Source organism: Salvelinus alpinus, chromosome 1 (genome assembly GCF_045679555.1).
Source record: "Salvelinus alpinus chromosome 1, SLU_Salpinus.1, whole genome shotgun sequence".
In the NCBI taxonomy this organism is placed as follows: domain Eukaryota; kingdom Metazoa; phylum Chordata; class Actinopteri; order Salmoniformes; family Salmonidae; genus Salvelinus; species Salvelinus alpinus.
In genome coordinates, this window is record NC_092086.1 from 100,812,998 (window position 1) to 100,820,592 (window position 7,595).

At 39.9% G+C, this 7,595-nt stretch overlaps 1 protein-coding gene across 4 annotated transcripts in view; it reads right to left on the reverse strand.

Annotated features, from left to right (window-relative positions):
• The window catches only part of LOC139536759 (nipped-B-like protein B), a 68,078-nt gene extending 64,697 nt beyond the window's left edge, over nt 1-3,381 (reverse strand). For all 4 annotated transcript variants that reach the window (XM_071337382.1, XM_071337374.1, XM_071337364.1 and 1 more), the window contains exon 1: nt 2,992-3,381. The gene's annotated coding sequence lies outside the window, so the exon portion shown is untranslated. The remainder of the gene's footprint in view (nt 1-2,991) is intronic.
• Nucleotides 3,382-7,595: the final 4,214 nt, after the last annotated feature.

Consider the following 7,595-nt stretch of genomic DNA (forward strand, 5'->3'; position numbering starts at 1 on the left):
AATGCATTGTCATTACAAAATTTGTAATGTGATATATTTTAACATTACAATTTTTGAACACACAAAAAAAACACTTGATTAATTAAATATTTATTCAGTTTTACTCCTCAAATTAACAGGATGATGACACAAGCGGGATCTGATTTCATTGGTCCTCAACTCGTGGCTCAGTCATTTAATTCAGGGTAAGTGGAGTTAGCATGCCCCGGAGCAGGTTAGTTCTGATGGATTCGTTACTAGAGTGAAATGCTTACTTACAAGCCCTTAACCAACAATGCGGTTAAGAAAAATAAGTGTTAAGCAAAAAATAAAAGTAAATTTCCATTTCTTGCTATTTAAAAAGATTGTCAAGGAACTACCCCAGTAACCACTGATAACGGAGCTGTACCATGTCATGTCATCTAGGCCTATTGCTATGTGTTGCCGATCCTTATCTCTACTGTCAATCTCACCAACTAACATTAGCCAGCTAGTTATACATTTAGCTTGCTATATGGGCATTTGCCATTTGTATGAACTGTAATTCGTGTTGATTAATGCTTTAGGGACTCCTGCGCAAACCAGCCTGTAATCTTGTGAAAACCAGTGGATGTAAAGAATCTAGCTAAAGCATTGAACTTTACTGCAAATTTAATAAACCATTTTGTAAGCTTGCCTTACAAAAATGTAAAATCTGACGTGTCATTGTTCTTTATTGTAGTAGTAACGTTAGATTGAAGTTATTTTTCATGCAATTACAGCTGAAGTAACGAAGCTAGTTAACTCAACATTAATTGCCAAGATTTTGCAGAAAATGACTGAGTGAAGGAAATTTGACCGTTACATGTCAAACTGCTATTATGGAAAGGAGCGTTAGGTAGCCTAAAGGTTAGAGAGGCGTGCCAGCAATTGGAGGTTTGCCTGTTCAAATCCCGGGTCCAACTGGAAGAATTGGGTAGGAAGTGAGCTGGTAACCAGAGGGTAGCTGGTATCAAATCCAAGACACCATTGTCAGCTGTTGTGCCCTTGAGCAAGGCACTTAACCCCCCACAAGAACAAGTGCCCAGTGTGGCCGTCCCCCGCACCACTACAAAAAAAAACTGTATATGTATGCATGTGTGCCTTTCCAAGGGGTTGTGTTAAAAGCAGAAGTAACATTTTGGTTGGACCTTGTGTGACCAATTGACCAATAAAGTGTCCTTAATCTTAAATCCTGCTGCTTCAGTACTATTCCACATTGAACTACAGCGAGAGCATGGGTACATTACGGGCACATTGTTGTTTTGCAGTTCTCATATGTTAAGTACGTATTTTCTGCATGAGAAAAATAAATTAAGCTATTACTGCCGCCAGTACAGGCATTGTGAAAAACACAAGGCTTCTCGTCAATGAACTGCGTGGTAGGCTATCCTTCGGTGGCTTCTGCTGTTGGTGAGTGATGTCCCATGCCATAGGGTTATTTATCTCTCCCTACCACTAGTTGCTCTATTTAAGGGACACTCCCCTAACAAGGGGCACTCAAACGAGGGGGAGGGCTAAGGGGGGTATTGGGATTGATCCAGTGAGGGCCTTCTAAGCACAATTTGCTAGCCAGGAGGCTAACCATTGTTAGCAACTGAGACTCACTCCTTGAGTAACATTAGCTAGGTACATAGTTATAGTTAGCTCATCTAGCTATACCTGGATGCCATGATCAATACGACATGCCTTTGATCACCCAGATGGATGAGAACAGTTTGACGGCAAGCAGGATTCATGATTACGGATTCTTGATTTTACTCTCTGCTGCTCGGGTTGACAACATAGCAGCACATCTGTCTCTCTCCCTCTCTGGCAACACAGTAACGTTAATCAATCGGATACAGTAGCCAGTAGGTTACTAATTGCACAGCCCAAAACCAATTAGAGTCCAACGTATTTCAGCAACTTTCTTATCATCTACTATCATCAAACTTAGTGTTTTACAAGAACCCAGTGTTGCACATCCCTTTTCCTGAAGATCGTTCAAGATTTGCAAGCAACGTACCTATATGTATATACTTTATCAAGTTAGATTAATATCTACATTGATATGTTGCTAATTTCCCTGGAAACAAATGAATCAACTTTGTTTGAAGTAACCAATCCAGTGCAGAGGGAATGGCTATAGGTATATTTAACATGTCATCAACTAGACAAGACATGTTAAATATCTGTGGTGAATGTGATGATTCAATTTGATAAATTGTAATTAGATAACTTGGTAAATAAAGCTGCATCTATAATTGTATAAGTGAACGTAAATTATGCTGAATGTGTACAATTTGGTAGCCTCTAAACTGAAAAGGAAGCTTGCCCAGCTTGTTAGGCAAACGTTTTAACCAGTTTAGTTGCCATCGTTGCAAAAATCTCCTAGCACTAGCTAGTGTGTAGCATTAGTCATTAGATAACTAGCTAAAGCCTATTTCTCAGCACATCTAGCTCCACCATAAACGTCAGAAAACATTAAACTAATGACAAAATCGTGTAGTTGCATTTGTTAGTTTTGTCTAAATAGCGAACAACTAGCTCGTTAGGTTACGCACCTAGCTAGCTATAATATTCCAAACCTCGCTAGATAGCTAACAAAAGTTAGCTGTGGCTAGCTAACGTTAGCTAACTACCGAGACTACAACCGAAACCATGCTTGCGTTGACTCGCCCACATAGTCGTTCCTTAGCCACGGTAAGGCCATCCCTTTTGGTTTGTTATCATGATTGTTCGTGCAGATAAGGATTTTATTTTCACCGTCTCAATGGCCTACGTCGGCCTATTAGCTTGCTAACTGAACCTCGGACTTGCCTGAGGAAGCGTAACCCCGACCCGACGCCTATGAGCGGATACAAGGCAATAAGCAAAATAAAGGGAGAAATGACCTATCCGTGCATTCCATAGCATCTAACCAGGTTCACTGAATATTAGCAACACCCGTGTAGCCGATAGGAATTGTTTTGTGATGGTGCTCCTAAATCTATCTTGTACAATCATATTTACCTCTGGATGTGTTGATAAAAAGAAATGGTTGCAAAGTGGTTCGAACCGTGTCTCTAGCTCCCTCTCCGTTCTATCGCTCTAACAGCTCCTCCGAGTACCAGTAATAATATAACAACAATAATCCGGGTCGGGAGGGTTCGTTCGTCTTCCTTCTCACTGCAAACATCTATGCTTAAAGGGGGCAAACGTTCCCATAACCGGTACTTGCACCGGTTTCTCCCCAACCCCAGCAGAAAGTGAGTGCAAATTCCGACTGTTTTCGGAAAACAATCCAATGTGAAAAACAGGAACGCTATTGACGCGGTGATAAAAGGGATCCACAGACTATCCCCCTTCTCTCGCAGAACAAAATGCCGACCGGAAGAACTGCTGCAGGAATAACTCCCTCCACCGGCGCCAAACCAACTAGCAGCAGCAACCATAGCCAGTAACAGTTACTTCCGCCGCTTTCTGCATTGCTACCCTTTGCTAGAATTTCTACTGTACACTGATAACATCCACACAACTACAGTAAATGTTTTGGAGAGGTCGAGGTCACCCGTGAGTATGCAACGAGTAAAACCAATGTAAGTAGTTGTTGCTAGTTAATAAAATAAGATAACTAACGTTAGCATAATGATAATTCCAATACATACATCGTTTCCAAAGTAGTCATGTGAAAACGTATGTACACCCTTTGGAAAGTATTTATATATATATATATATATATATATATATATATGTATTTTTTTTTTTTTTTTTTTATTTTTTTTTACATATTTGATCACATGGATAATTTAGCAAAATTTCAACCACATTCATTGATAAAGGTAACCCAATTTAACAAATCACACAAAAAAATGTTACTTTGAAAATGTTATGCAATTAAAATAAACAAAAATGCAATTTCCTTATGCAGAAAAAAATGTGTACACCCCTACCTTTTACCATCACCTAAAATGGCTAAAACCAGGTGCACCAAAACAGGTGCAAATGATTATGAAATCATTGGAGAGTATCTTGGGAAGGTCCAGCCTTCCATAAAGATTATAAACTTGGTCTGGTTTGGTCTTAACCATATGGGTGTGTGGTAACATGTCATGCAAAGATCAAAAGACCTCAGAGGCTCTCAGAAGAAAGATTATTGATGCCCGTGAGGGGTTACAAATCCATTTCAAAGCAATTCAAAGTACATTGTTCCACTGTCCCGACGGATCATCTACAAATGAAGAAAATTCCAGACCACCAATCTACCTAGGACAGGTCATTCTACCAGATTCAGCCCAAGAGCTGACCGAAAGATGCTCATAGAAGTCTCTAAGAACCCCAAGGTAACATCAAGGGATCTACAGACCTCTCGTGCCACAATCAATATCGAAGTACATGAGTCAACTGTCAGAAAGAGACTGCACAAAGTTGGCCTACATGGGCGGTCAGGAAGGAAGAAAAATAATATCAAGACAAGACCAAAACTGCTGGAACAATGTGCTGTGGACAGATGAGTCAAAGGTGGAGTTGTTTGGCTGCAATGCCAGACACCATCTTTGGCGAAAACAAAACACTGCCTTTGAACAGAAGTACTATAAAGCATGGAGGCGGTGGCATTATGGTTTGGGGCTGCTTTGCTGTCTGAGGGCCTGGCGAACTTACCATCATTTAGTCAGCCATGAATTCCATATTGTATCAGAGAATTCTTGAGGAGAATGTGAGGCCATCTGTCAAAAAGCTAAAGCTGAACCGAACATGGATCTTGCAACGGGACAATGATCCAAAACACACAAGCTAAGCTACAACAGAATGGCTCAAACAATAAGCAATGGAGGGTTATAGAATGGCTGAGTCAAAGCCAAGATCTCAATCCTGTCCAAATGTTGTGGGGGGACTTGAAGCGGGCCGTGCATGCAAGAAATCCCTCGAACTTGACACAGTCGAGGCAGTACTGTAAAGAAGACTGGGGAAAAATCTCGATATAAGAGACTGATAGACAGTTAAACTTAATGTAGACATTTCTTGTTTCTGCCAAAGGGGGCAACACCATCTATTGAAGCTAGGGGTGTATTTATTTTTCCCGCACTATGGAATTGCATTTCTGTTGATTTTTGATGAATAAATGATTGAAAAGTATAATCTTTCAGTTTAATTTGTTAAATTAGGTTACCTTTATCTGTCAATAGTGTTGAAGTTAAGATTACATATCCATTTGTCCAAATATTTACAAAAAAATTACTTTCTAGGGGGGTGTACTTACTTTTTCACATGACTGTACATGCATAGTAGTTGTGTATTCTATTATTTACTCTACAAGAACATTTGGAATTTGGACTGGCATGAAATAAACAACCATCAACAGGCACTCTCTCTCACACACACTTTACAAAACAGTTACTTTATGGAGGTTCTTAGAAATAAAGATATGATGACCACCATGATAGCAAAGAATTCCAGATATGTTGGTGTTAACTCCTGTCGCATGCACCCACAAGCACACGCTTTCACACTTGACTTTTGATTGACAGGTAATGTTAGTTTAAGTCAGACCTAACATTGCATTCTGCCTATGATAAAGAATCAACCATACCTGAGTTAATCAAAGATGTAATCAGCATAACACTAATAGAAAAGGAGTAATATGTATATAAACTCTGGATTTCTGATGCTATGTGTTGGCCATTGAGAGGCTTTGAAGCCACCGGTCATCCATATTTGCACTCCCCAGTAGGAGTAGTCCTCCATAGGAATGAATGGAATTTTACAGTATTTCAATTAAATGTTTAAAGGACAAAATTGCATGTGTTTAAGTATGTGTTGTAGAGGGGACAGTGACATTAGTAATCTCTAAAAATTATACTTTTAGGAATTCTAAGTTAAGGAAAAAGTTATATATTTTGTAATTTTAAATGTTAATGTTTAGCTCACATAATATAATTTTAAAGTATGCATTAAGGTATCTGTAATGTAATACATGTGGCAAAAACAAATTTAGATATTAATATACTGAACAAAAAAATAAACACAACATGTAAAGTGTTGGTCCCTTGTTTCATAAAAGATTCCAGAAATGTACCATATGCACAAAAAGCTTATTTCTCTCCAATTTTGTACACAAATTTGTTAACATCTCTGTTAGTGAGCATTTCTCCTTTGCCAAGATAATCCATCCACCTAACAGGTGTGACATGAAGAAGCTGATTAAACAGCATGATCATTACACAGGTGCCCCTTGTGCTGGGGACAATAAAGGCAACTCTAAAATGTGCAGTTTTGTCACACAACACAATGCCACAGATGTCTCAAGTTCTTAGGGAGCATGCAATTGGCATGCTGAACATAGGAATGTCCACCAGAGCTGTTGCAAGAGAATTGAATGTTAATTTCTCTACCATAAGTCACTTCCAACATCGTTTTAGAGAATTAGGCAGTACGTCCAACCGGCCTCACAACCACAGACCTTGTGTAACCACGCCAGCCCAGGACCCCCACATCTGGCTTCTTCACCTGCGGGATCGTCTGAGACCAGTCACCTGGACAGCTGATGAACTGAGGAGTATTTCTGCCTGTAATAAAGCCCTTTTGTGGGGGAAAAACTCATTCTGATTGGCTGGGCCTGGCTCCCCAGTAGGTGGGCCTGGCTCCCAAGTGGGCAGGCCTATGCCCTCCCAGGTCCACCCATGACTGCGCCACTGCCCAGTCATGTGAAATCCATAGATTAGTGGCTAATGAATATATTTCAATTGACTGAATTCCTTATATGAACTGTAACTCAGTAAAATCGTTGAAATTGTTGCATGTTGTGTTTATATTTTTGTTCAGTATAAATGCATTTTTATAGCTTCCAAAATATTTTTTACAACGGTGGGGAGTGCCAAGGTGGAGGCACGGTGTCGTCAACACAGCGCCCCAATGGTCATCTAGTGTATATATAAATAATTGTGCCAGGTCATAAATGTAGCCCAAACAACATTACGACAGCTCTCGGTCTCCCTCTTGTGGAAGGACTTGAAAGTGCGCGAACTGACGTCATTGACCGAACAGGTCTGAGTTCAGAAAATCTATAAACAGTAGAAAAACACACTTTTTTTCTGTCTTACCTTTTTTGTGTTTCTTCCTCTTGCTTGGCATCCCATCAACATGTATACAAGTAATTCGCGAGCTGGCAAGTCGAGGTAGCTAGCAAACTAAATTTCCCCTCAGTTTGTAAAGTACGTTACCGTGTGGTAACCGCTGAGCGCTAACGTTAGCTAGCAAGCAGAGAACGGGCTTTTCTTTTTAACACCATCTAACAAATTGACATTGTAAATACCATCTGAGAGCAAGTAATTTACACCCCAAAATATTTGCAAGCAGATAGCTAGGTAGCTTGCCAATGTTTGTTTGTTTTCCTCACGATAACGTCTCACAGGATGCTAAAAAACAGAAATATATTAATTATATTTCGCGCGCTAGGATCGTCAAGTCACATGACATCACTTTCCCAGACTACCTAAGTTTCAAGTGTAGGGTCGGTCAGTGAAGAGTTAAAAATAAAACGGCAACGGCGCATGGTAAATATGGATGTTTCATGTAAGTATGGATGGTTTTACCTGATTTTAGCTTCTGCAGGTGCTTGTCAACTAGAGTATCAACCA